This window comes from Gorilla gorilla, chromosome 3, assembly GCF_029281585.2.
Source record: "Gorilla gorilla gorilla isolate KB3781 chromosome 3, NHGRI_mGorGor1-v2.1_pri, whole genome shotgun sequence".
NCBI lineage: Eukaryota > Metazoa > Chordata > Mammalia > Primates > Hominidae > Gorilla > Gorilla gorilla.
In genome coordinates this window covers 195599495-195612035 of record NC_073227.2, presented here as the reverse complement: position 1 = coordinate 195612035, position 12541 = coordinate 195599495, and positions in this window count along the sequence as shown.

Below are 12541 nucleotides of genomic sequence, written 5' to 3'. Positions count from 1 at the left end.
GCAGTACTTGGTGTCCTTTTGAGACTCAGGAGTCAAATCCTTGTAGCTCAATGTCACAAGAATCTTAAAGGCACATACAAAAAGATACATGGATATAACAACTTTAACTTTTTAAAAAATTTAATCTGTTTTTTTTTTAGGCAAACCAAAACTTAATAATAATGGCATAGAAATTACTTTGATTAAACATAAAATCTATTAGGCCAGTTATCAAAAGACAGAGGAAAACACCTTCTGCAGTGCACAGAATATTATGTTGAAAGAAAAGGTTTCCTTTAGGCCTTTAACAAAACATTGTTAGGCCAGGCATAGTGGCTGATGCCTGTAATCCCAGCACTTTAGGAGACGGAGGCGGGTGGATCATCTAAGGTAAGAGTTTGAAACCCAGCATGCCAATATGACAAAACCCTGTCTCTACTAAAAATACAAAAATTAGCTGGGCGTGGTGCAAAATGCCTGTAATCCCTGCTACTCAGGAGGCTGAGGCAGTAGAATTGCTTGAATCTGGGAGGTGGAGATTTCAGTGAATCTAGATCTCGCCACTGCACTCCATCCAGCCTGGGCTACAGAGCAAGACACAGTCTCAAAAAAAAAAAAAAAAAAAAAGAGAAAGAAAATGTTGTTAGCATCAGCCCACAGTGAATAGAACTTGAATGAATAAAAACTTTTATGATCTGAAAATAAGTTGAAGAAGAGCATTACTATTTCGCACTTTCTAAAAGAGAAGAGAAAACAGAAAACATCAAGAAACGATACAAGTTGAACTGTGGGTTTAAAACAAATTAAAATCTCTTATAATTCATTAAGAGTAAATCAATCCTTTAAGAAAATTTTATTGTTCTAATCAATTCTTTTGTGTATAAGTGTTTTTATCATCAAATTTAATCTCTAGAAAGACCATTATAAATCCCTTTAATTATAGACAACTTGATCATATTAACTTTTTTGGGTTTTTTTTGTTTGTTTGTTTTTTAGACAGAATGTTTTCCTACAATATATTTTTATTGGAAAATACCCAAATAATGAAATATATATTATTTAATTTAATATAAATTTTGATTCTAAATTATGACAAGTTTGTTTACAAGTGTTTATCCCATTACCTTTACCTAATTATTTTATTTTAATCATTTACCAAGATTACTTATGAAAACTGATAGGCATCATTTAAAGTTATGAAACTCCCCATTGCAAAATTATAACTGAGACATTAAAAAAGATATGACCTCACTGACTCCATCTTGCTGCTAACCTCCAAGTTGTCCTTGTTCATTCTTGGGCATAGGCTGAACTAACTTTGGAAGGAACTTAGTTTATAGTTTAGCTTTGAAAAAAGATGGTAACAGTCCTCTTCCAAACAAACCTCCTTATTGCCTGTGGTCTGGACTGCCTAAAGCCGGAAGATTATGGGTTGTGGTAATTTTATTAAATAATTTGAGATGTAGCTATTTTCATTAAACCAATATCAATATCTTATCTATTAAAAATTACACAAGAAAGATCATTCCATTTTGGGCTGTGTTTATAGTTTTATAACCCCTATGCCAAATTTTGACACCTTATAGTATTTGGCAGGGATAAGTATGAAATTGCTTGATAATAATTTTTAAGACATTTCTAATACTACTTTACCAATAATTTTAAGCTACCTTATTTATTAAAGATTTTACTTAAGTCACATAAAATTGAAAAAGCATTTGACTAGTTTTTCCTTTTTCTCCGATGAAGTATTTGATTTAAGGACTTTTATTTTTCTTGAAGCCAATTAATAAGAGCTCTTTTATATATTTTAGTAGTGAAATATTGTGTAGAGAACACACAAATACATAGATGTGTTAGGCATAATGATAAAAATACACTTTATGAATTCCTACGACCCCCTTTTTTTTCCGTATCTTAGACTTGCAAACTCTTGATAAACTTATTCATTGTCCTGGCAGTTGTCAGGTAAACAGCCCTAAATTTGCATATTGAAGGAAACAACTCTTAGACTAAAAATCAGATTAGCAAAATTTACATCTCAAGGTACAGAGAAGAAAGGTCTGGTGATGCTACAGGGAGATTAAAGATAGATGCTAAATCAAACAAAATTGTAGAAATCTATCACAGGATTGCATGAGGAGAACAATTTTATTTAGATAGGGACAATCTATCTTCTAACTGGATCTCTGAACTCTGGGCAGAGTCCACACTGAATCCTGGGTCTCTAAAAAGAGAGAATTATTATGACGCTAGACCTCGTGATGTTTTTACAGTGCACTTTAAAAAAGTTTTTTTAAACAAAAACATTTGTTTAAACTTCACTTTCTTAAAAACCCAAGTGTAGCCTATGTTGCAATAACTATTTTAGTCAAAAAATCAGGTAACACAAGTATCTAAACTTTACTTCCTTAAAAACCCAAGAGTAACCTCTATTGCAATAATTATTTTAGTCAAAAAATCCGGTAACATAATACAAAAGCAAGCAGTTTAAGAGCTGAGATGAACTTGTCTGTTTGGAAAACACTCTTGGAGTTCCATAAGTAAAAACAGTGGTTTTTCCCCAAAAGAGAGTCTAGCACCTTCTCCATTTTCCTTAAGGAACCCCAGGCTATTATAAACTATTTTAGGTCCCTCATGCAGTGAAAGGAGCCGGGCACATTCCTCAGCCCCGGGCTCAAAACAAACAAGGCCAGTACAAACACATCCCATCCTCCCATCCCACCACATATCGCCATATATCTCTCAAACTTCCTGAGCCCAGTACAAACACCACCAGGAAAGTCTCCGATAAGGAGACAGCCGTTCAAAGTTTTACTGAAAGGGTGGGAACCAAAAGAATTCCTTTGTTCCCCTGTAACTTTCAGACTATAAAAAGCAAACACTCGCATTGTTCAGGGCCCTCTTGTATGCTGTGGAATGGAGGGACCAGGTTCAAACTTGTAGTAAAGATCCTTGCCACTTGGCTTTGACTCTGGACTCTGGTGGTCTTCTTTGGGGAACTAACGGTCTGGGCATAACATCTGGGGGCTCGTCCGGGATTCCCCAAGCCCACCAGACCCCAGGTCAACGGATCTGCTAGGATCAATCTACTGATAGGTGAGCTGGCTCGTCTCCGTTTGTCTGTCTGTGTCTGTTCTGAATCTGAATCTGTGACTCGCGAGGTCTGAAACTGGAGCTGGCACAGTCCTGGCAGACGTGCTATAGGACGGCCAGCGGAGACCGGTGGGAGACGTCCCCTGGGTCTCATCTGATCTAAATTGCGATCTGAACTGCCCCGGTTTGGCGGGCAGCAGCTGTCTCTGATCTGGGCTGCCCCAGCGTGACCGTGGTCCAGGCAGCTAACTCTGACCCGGGCTTCCAGTGCACGCTTGCGATCTGAACTGCCCCGGTTTGGCGGGCAGCAGCTGTCTCTGATTTGGGCTGCCCCAGCGTAACCGCGATCCAGGCAGCTAACTCTGACCCGGGCTTCTGGTGCGCGCTTGCGATCTGAACTGCCCTGGTTTGGCGGGCAGCAGCTGCCTCTGATCTGGGCTGCCCCAGCGTGACCGCGATCCAGGCAGCTAACTCTGACCAGGGCTGCCAAAGTGCGCCTGCGATTAGATGTCATTAATAAGTCAGATCAGATTTCCTTTACAGGGATTCAAACCCACATTCCTTTACAGGAAGAGACTACAGATTGTTACAGGATGGGTAATACCTGGAGCGCTCCTCTATCTCCCCTTACGAGTAATTTCGGGGAAGTTGGAGCAAGGGGCCATGATCTTGGTATAGAGATCAGGAAAGGAGAGCTAATTACTCTGTGTCGCTCCGAGTGGCCTGCCTTTGATGTGGGGTGGCCACCCGAAGGGACCTTCCGACTTGCTGTCATCACTAGGGTAAAGTCCAAGATTTTCCTACCTGGGCGTGCGGGCCACTTAGATCAAATCTCATATATCCTCATATGGCAGGACCTTGTTGAGAACCCGCCTCCTTGGCTGTCCCCTTTCCAATTAGCCTCTGAACCCTGTAAGGCACTGGTTGCTCGACCACTAAAATCCAAGCAACCAACTGCCCCCCTCATCCTGTTCTACCTGACAGCGGGGACCCACTGTTCAGAGAACCCCCTCCGTACCCCTCCGGGCCCCAGGCCCCAGCCCCTCTGGCTGAGCTGCGGGAGGGAGCAGGCGGATGGGAGGCAGCCAGCACACACGGACCCGCTGAAAGGGAAAGTAACTTTGAAGGGCCGGCAGGGCGGACGCGAGGGCGCACTTCACGGACTAGCCCCCCTCGGCCACCTGACTCCACGGTGGCTTTACCCCTTCGGGAAATAGGACCCCCAGATGACACAGGAATCCCCAGGCTCCAGTACTGACCATTCTCCACCAGTGATCTGTATAACTGGAAGACTCAGAGTGCTCGGTTTTCAGACAACCCCAAAGATTTACTGGCTTTACTGGATAGTGTCATGTTCACCCACCAGCCCACTTGGGATGATTGTCAGCAGCTCCTCCGAATCTTGTTCACCACGGAGGAGCGAGAGAGCATACAGATAGAAGCTAGAAAGCTGGTCCCGGGAGACGACGGTCAACCGACTGCCAACCCCGACCTCATAAACGCAACCTTTCCTCTGACCAGGCTGGCGTGGGACTACAACACGGCAGAAGGTAGGGGATGGCTACACCTTTATCGCCAGACTCTAATGGCAGGTCTCCGGGCAGCTGCTCGCAAGCCCACTAATTTGGCTAAAGTATATTCTATTCTGCAGGGGAAGACAGAGAGCCCAGCTACCTACTTAGAAAGATTAATGGAAGCTTTTAGACAGTACACCCCCGTAGATCCAGAGGCTCCAGGAAGTCAGGCAGCTGTTGTAATGTCTTTTGTAAATCAGGCAGCCCCAGATATTAAGAGAAAACTCCAGAAATTAGAAGACTTGGAGGGAAAGCGGATTCAGGACCTCCTTCAGATAGCCCAGCGGGTTTACAATAACAGAGATACTCCAGAGGAAAAGCAATTTAAGGCCACTGAAAAAATGACCAAGGTCCTGGCAGCAGTGGTACAGAAAGAGCATCTACAGCCAGAGTACACCCAACCTAGGCAGCTCCCCCGGCATGATAATCTGAGCAAAGACCTGCAGGACCGCCCACTTCCTGACGCCGACCTCGTCTGGTTCACTGATGGGAGCAGCTTCATGCATCAAGGCCAGAGGTACGCTGGAGCGGCAGTAACTTCAGAGACTGAGGTAATCTGTCTCTGCCCCCGGGGACATCAGCCCAGAAGGCCAAACTGATAGCGCTCACCCAAGCTCTTACCTTAGGGGCAGGGAAAAAGCTGACAGTATATACAGACAGCCGATATGCTTTTGCAATGGCGCATATACATGGGGCCATTTACAGGGAGCGAGGGTTACTGACGGCTGAAGGAAAAGAGATAAAAAACAAGCAAGAGATCCTAGCCCTGCTAACAGCCCTATGGAGGCCAGAAAAGTTAGCCATTGTACATTGCCCAGGGCATCAGAAACTAACTACTCCAACTGCTCAAGGCAACTTTCTGGCAGACCAAACTGCAAGGAATGTGGCGAAGGCTCCCAGCCAACTCCTTGCACTCCAGCTCCCTGACCCGGGCCCCCGGAACTTGCCATATTTCCCTGAATATTCAGAACAAGATCTCCAGTGGATTGAAAAACTTCCCCTGAAACAAATCCAGAATGGGTGGTGGACTGATACTAACGACCAAACCATCCTACCAGAAAAATTAGGACAACAGGTGTTAGAACACATCCACCGAACCACCCACCTGGGGGCCCGGCGGATGACAGACCTGATCAGACGCTCCAAGCTCAAAATCAGACATATAGCTGAGACGGCCAGCAGTATCGTGACAAGTTGCAAAGTCTGCCAGCTTAACAACGCATACCCCCAATCTCAAGCTGCAACAGGAACAAGACTCAGGGGAACCAGGCCCCGTATCTACTGGGAAGTAGATTTTACTGAAATAAGGCCAGGAAAGTACGGGTACCGGTACTTACTTGTCTTTGTAGATACTTTTTCAGGGTGGACTGAAGCATTCCCAACCAAAAAAGAAACTGCTCAGGTCATAGCAAAGAAAATTCTGGAAGATATCCTTCCCAGGTATGGCTTCCCCGTCCAGATAGGGTCAGATAATGGGCCCACTTTCGTCGCTAAGGTAAGTCAGGATTTGGCTTCCATCCTTGGGGCAAATTGGAAACTACATTGCACTTACAGGCCCCAGAGTTCAGGACAGGTAGAAAGGATGAATCGGACCTTAAAAGAGACCTTAACTAAATTGACTATAGAGACTGGCGCTAATTGGGTAGTCCTTCTCCCCTATGCTCTGTTTCGGGCCCGTAATACCCCTTACAAACTGGGCCTTACCCCTTATGAAATCATGTATGGCAGACCTCCACCCCTGGTTCCTAGCTTAAAAGATGATCTGCTTAAGTCTGAAACAGAAAATGTCTCTGAATTCTTATTTTCCCTACAAGCCTTACAGAAAATTCACCAAGAAATCTGGCCCAAGCTGAAAGAGCTATATGAGACCAGTCCCCCACCGACACCCCATCCGTACCAGCCGGGAGACTGGGTCCTGGTTAAGCGACACCGACAAGAGACCCTAGAGCCCAGGTGGAAAGGACCACTCCAAGTACTCCCGACCACACCCACCGCCCTGAAGGTAGAAGGCATTGTGTCGTGGATCCACTACACCCACGTCAAGCCAGTGGACCCAACCTCCGACCTTCTGGGGCCAATCACGGCGGCGGCTGAAGCACCGGACACGTGGACTGTGGACAGAGCTAAGAACAACCCCTTAAAACTCACCCTGCGCCGGCAGCATAGCTCACTGCAAACATGCAGTTAGGTAGTCTAACTCTAACATCAGTCGCCCCAGTGGCCGCTGGGGAAAACATAAAGCCAGCTCCTAATCCCTTTGTCTGGAGATTCTGGCTTTATGAAAACCAAACCCACCCTGGGCAACCTCATAAGCCTGGGAAATTAGTGGCCAGTGCAGATTGCCCCTCCTCAGGGTGCAATAGCCCAATTTTACTAAATTTTACCGATTTCCCAATAGCCAAACCAGTGGCACCAATAATATGCTTTGAGTATGATCAGACTAAATACAATTGTAAGCACTATTGGTGGCACCAAAGTGCCGGCTGCCTTTATAACTATTGTAACATCCATAAATACCAATGGTGGGGTGGAAAAGAACAGATAGATCCCAGATGGCCCTTCCATCGCAGACGAGATAGAGACCTTTCATATACATGGATAGTTAGAGACCCCTGGAACTCCCGCTGGACCACGCCTCAACACGGGGCTGTATACTACTCCTCCGCCTCCACATGGCCTAGCAGTCACCTCTATCTGTGGCGGGGTCTAGTGCAGGTACGGCCCCTGGTCCATGGAAATATCCAGCGACAAGAAAACCACCTGACACAAGATTTACGTCCTTTTTCCTGGTTAAAATTATTGCAAGAAGGATTAGAACTTGCTAACCTTACAGGACTTCACAGCCTGTCTGGCTGCTTTCTGTGTGCCACTCTAGTGCGTCCACCGCTAACCGCTATCCCCCTGCCATGGGGATCCTCCACCTCTGCCCAAGCTAACAACCACCGAAACCTCTCATATGCCCCTATCCCTAACGTGCCACTATACCTAAACCCCAGTCAAGAAAAGTTTCCCTACTGTTTCTCAGGAACTAATTCCAGCCTCTGCAACATCACTGCAATGCCCCCTAACATCACCTTAAGGGCTCCGTCAGGCATATTCTTCTGGTGTAATGGCAACCTACTGTGTCTTCCTGTCACCTTAGTTCCCCAGTTAACTCTACTTACTGCCGGCGAGTTCCTAGGGTATACCGGTAACTGGACTAGTGCTGTTATTCACCCAGACCCTAGACTGAGACCTGCATGAGCCATATTTCTCCCCCTCATTGCAGGAATCTCCCTCACCGCCTCCCTCATGGCGGCCGGACTGGCTGGGGGAGCCCTAGGTCACACCCTCATAGAAAGTAACAAGCTGTACCAACAATTTGCCGTTGCTATGGAGGAGTCAGCTGAGTCCCTTGCCTCCCTCCAGCGGCAGCTCACGTCCCTAGCACAGGTAACCTTGCAGAACCGGGGGGCCTTAGACCTACTCACTGCTGAAAAAGGGGGTATGTGTATGTTTCTAAAGGAAGACTGTTGTTTCTACATAAATGAATCAGGGCTTGTGGAAGACCAGGTCCAACAGTTATGCAAGTTAAGCACAGAAGTAACAACACGGCAGTTTGCTTCAGCTGCAGACCAATGGTGGAACTCATCTATGTTGTCTCTGTTAGCCCCCTTCCTTGGACCCCTGCTGAGTCTACTATTTCTGCTTACCGTAGGACCTTGTGTTGTTAACAGAATTTTGCGGTTCATTAGAGAAAGGTTTGACACTGTACAACTCATGGTCCTCAGAGCCCAATACCAACCTGTAAACGCTGAAACAGAATCAGACTTATAAGACCCAAGATTGGCTCTAAAAATACCTGAAAAGAAAGGGGGGGAATGAAAGGAGCCGGGCACATTCCTCAGCCCCGGGCTCAAAACAAACAAGCCCAGTACAAACACATCCCATCCTCCCATCCCACCACATATCGCCATATATCTCTCAAACTTCCTGAGCCCAGTACAAACACCACCAGGAAAGTCTCCGATAAGGAGACAGCCGTTCAAAGTTTTACTGAAAGAGTGGGAACCAAAAGAATTCCTTTGTTCCCCTGTAACTTTCAGGCTATAAAAAGCAAACACTCGCATTGTTCAGGGCCCTCTTGTATGCTGTGGAATGGAGGGACCAGGTTCGAACTTGTAGTAAAGATCCTTGCCGCTTGGCTTTGACTCTGGACTCTGGTGGTCTTCTTTGGGGAACTAACGGTCTGGGCATAACAGCAGCAGAGGGTGCAAGAGAAAGGAGAGACAGCAGAAGTAAATGAAGGAAACATAATTCAGTCAAATGAGATGAAAAAGACAAAGTCCTAAGAGAAAAAACAAAACAAAACAAAACACACACACACACAAAATAAAAAAGGTGAAGGCCTTTTAAATACAAAAACACACACATGCAGACATACGCACACACATTTTGGATGTTAGTTTTTAATTAAGCTGACTTTTAACCACTGAGATCCTTCAAAAAAAATTTTTTAATCTATTTACCATATTTCAGCTCGGACAAATTGCTGCTGTTTCAGAAGTGCCAAGTATCCAACCAGAAAGGGCTTGATTTAGGCACCAAACCCAGGCTGTCATGGTGGAAAAACAGAAGGCAGAACTCTTAGCTATGGAACTGCAGCATGGGGCAACAGCCATTGCTCTTTCAGTTTGGCCTGGCTAGCAAAAAGGTGGTATTGCTATGTAAATAAAGCCCCTCAAGTAATCAAAATCAGAATCTCTCCTTTCTGTTTTCCTTTTGCTGTATGTTTTTCTCCCCCCCCCCCCCCCACCACCACCACCACACCACCTTGTTGTTGTCATTGTTTTCTTGTGGGAATTTAGCCACTTCAGAGGCCTTGTTCCTCATAATTTGGAACTTTCCTTTGTATTTGATCAAGTCAGAGTTGATCAAACCCAATGCAGAAAATATGGAAATAACAACAAAAGCAGAAACAAGCAAACAACAACAACAACAAAAATTAAGCAAAACAAACAATGGCGCAACTTATAAGATTACGGAGTGTGTTAATGGTAAGGTGAAATTAAGATCAGCTGGTTTGTCTTGGCTAAAATCTTAACTTTAGCCAAGACAAACACCAATTCAGTTACTCACCCAGGGATAGGTCTCAGACTTAAGACTGCTCTCTACGATCCTAGAAGCAGGAAAAGTCTCAAATTTGTCTTTCCTCTTGGAAGTGAGTTCAAACTCCATACAGGAGTTACCTGCCTTCCATTGTCATGGAAGCAGGAAAAACTTGCCTTCCTTGTGTTGGAAACAAGTAAAACTCCTAGAAAAAAAAAAAAAGAATTGTACAGCAATAAACTTTAGATCTTGACCAAATATTGGAAGATCAGGGATGCTCTGGAGGGGTTCTTCCAGGCCTCAGCAAATTGTCCTTTTGGTTTGACCCATAAAGATAGCTCAGGCTGGTACCAAGCACCAATAGGAGATTTGTCAAAGGTCAGGGGCACCTTCACTCAGAATCCCTTCGTGGTTACCAAAATGTGAACTGCAAATATCTGAGACAGGTCTCAGTTAATTTAGAAAGTTTATTTTGCCAAGGTTGAAGATGCATGCCCATGACACAGACTCAGGAGGTCCTGATGACTTGTGCCTAATGTGGTCAGGGCACAGCTTGGTTTTATACATTTTAGGGAGACATGAGACATCAATCAACATATGTAAGATGTACATTGGTTCCATCTGGAAAGGTGGGACAACTCAAGCAGAGAAGGGGCTTCCATGTCATAGGTAGTTGAGAGACAAACAGCTGAATTCTTTTGAGTTTCTTATTAGCCTTTACAAAGGAGGCAATCAGATATGCATTTATCTCAGTGAGCAGAGGGATAACTTGAATAGAATGGGAGGCAGGTTCGCCCTAAACAGTTCCCAGCTTGACTTTCCCCTTTAGCTTAGTGATTTGGGGGCCCCAAGATTTATTTTCCTTTCACAGAATCCTAGCAATTATCCACTGGCACATCTGACTTTTAGCATAATTAAAGAGGGGAGCAGTAAGACTGTGGGCACGCACTAGGCTACGGTGGCAGTGACTGGCAAAGCCTGCACTAACCCCTGGGCTGTCTCACTTTCTCAGTACCACATTACTTTTTATTCATATATTTTACTGTAGGCCCAGTGGAGAGTAAGATGGAAACACTGAAAAGTCACTGAAAAGTACTAGCTTTGGGAAACTGGCTGTTGAAACTCTGAATGAGCAGAGACACTAGGCCCTGAAGAGAAAGTTAAAGGAGGATAGCCGATTCCACACAGGGCACATATGATATGTTTTCTGAAGAAAGAAAGTTAATATGTCGATTTTTCTGTAGGACTTAAGAGTCTGGAGCTTGAGAGAAGTGTAAATTAAAGATATATATTTGAAGAAAAATAAGCTTATAGAATAACAAGCTTTATACACCATCTGGCCTATAAAGGCACAACAGTGGAAAAGATTGCTCAAAATCAACAATCCTTTTTACATTAAAATAATATGAGCAGATCAGATTTTAAAATATTAATTTTACTAGGTATACAATTGTGGGCTGGGAAATATCAAAATAGTTTCAGGAATACCAATAAGTATCCCTTTAATATCAAAAATTAAATTCAATAGTTACTGAAAACCACCAGCAGAATAAGTGAGTTCAGATGAATATTTAAAGTCATATCTTTGGATTCCCACAAAAAAACATGTAGTTTTCTATCAGCGACTTCTAACATTTTATGGTACATGTCTTTTTTTTTTTTTTTTTTTGAGATGGAGTCTTGCTCTATTGGCAGGCTGGAGTGTAGTGGCACAATCTCGGCTCACTGCAACCTCCGCCTCCTGGATTCAAGCAATTCTCCTGCCTCAGCCTCCTGAGTAGCTGGGACTACAGGTGCGCACCACCATGCCCGGCTAATTTTTGTATTTTTAATAGAGACGGGGTTTCACCATGTTGGCCAGGATGGTCTCCATCTCTTGACCTCATGATCCGTCCTCCTCAGCCTCCCAAAGTACTGGGATTACAGGCGTGACCCACTGCGCCCAGCTGGTACATGTCTATTTTTATTTTATAGTTCCTAGCCTACTATTTCAAGGAATGCAAGTTAGGAATTCAATTCAATAAACATTAATTCAACTGCTAGTATTTGCCAAGTATTGGAATACAAGATAAAAAGTATAGCAGCTGTATATAAGCCTTCTTTGTTTCATGAACTAATTTCTTGTGTGTCTACTAGTTTCCAGACACTGTCCTGGCATTAATGTAATAGTAAATAAGAGAAACCCAACCTTCAAGTGTTCACATCCTAGTAGGTTTTTAGTCTCAGTTGTTTAACATATGTTGAATCAGCACAGGAAGATAAGTGTTCTTACGTAATGGTTACTTAGGCAACCTGACAGCCTGAGTTAAGTAGCCCATCCACCTTGAAGAGCACATTGCTTAGTGATTTGAACATCTGTGTCCTCCAAATACAGGAAGGAGGCTATCATTTAGTCAGTATTATATAATGCTGACAAATTCTTAGTAAACATTCATGTACTCCCACACCATATAAAAACTTCTTTGGTTTCCCTTTGGAACTAACAGTGTTGTAATTCCAACATGCATCTACAGTAGTTAATCCTTTACAGCCTAGATTTGTATCTTCCCCTTAATGTATAAATAGCTTTCAAATTTTAGCATTAGCATAATTTTCAAAGTTCTCTGAGGTGAAAATCTGCCCAGTTTATTTTATGTAAAATTGTGATATCCTAACCTATGTGAGACTTCCTCTTTATAGTCCTGGGATTCTAATTCCAGTAGTAGAGTCTTTTCTGGCCACTCAATCAATCTTTTGACCAAATTTTCAGGGGAAATTGACATTACTGTTAGAAGGTATTTGGCATTTTGTACCAAGTCACAATA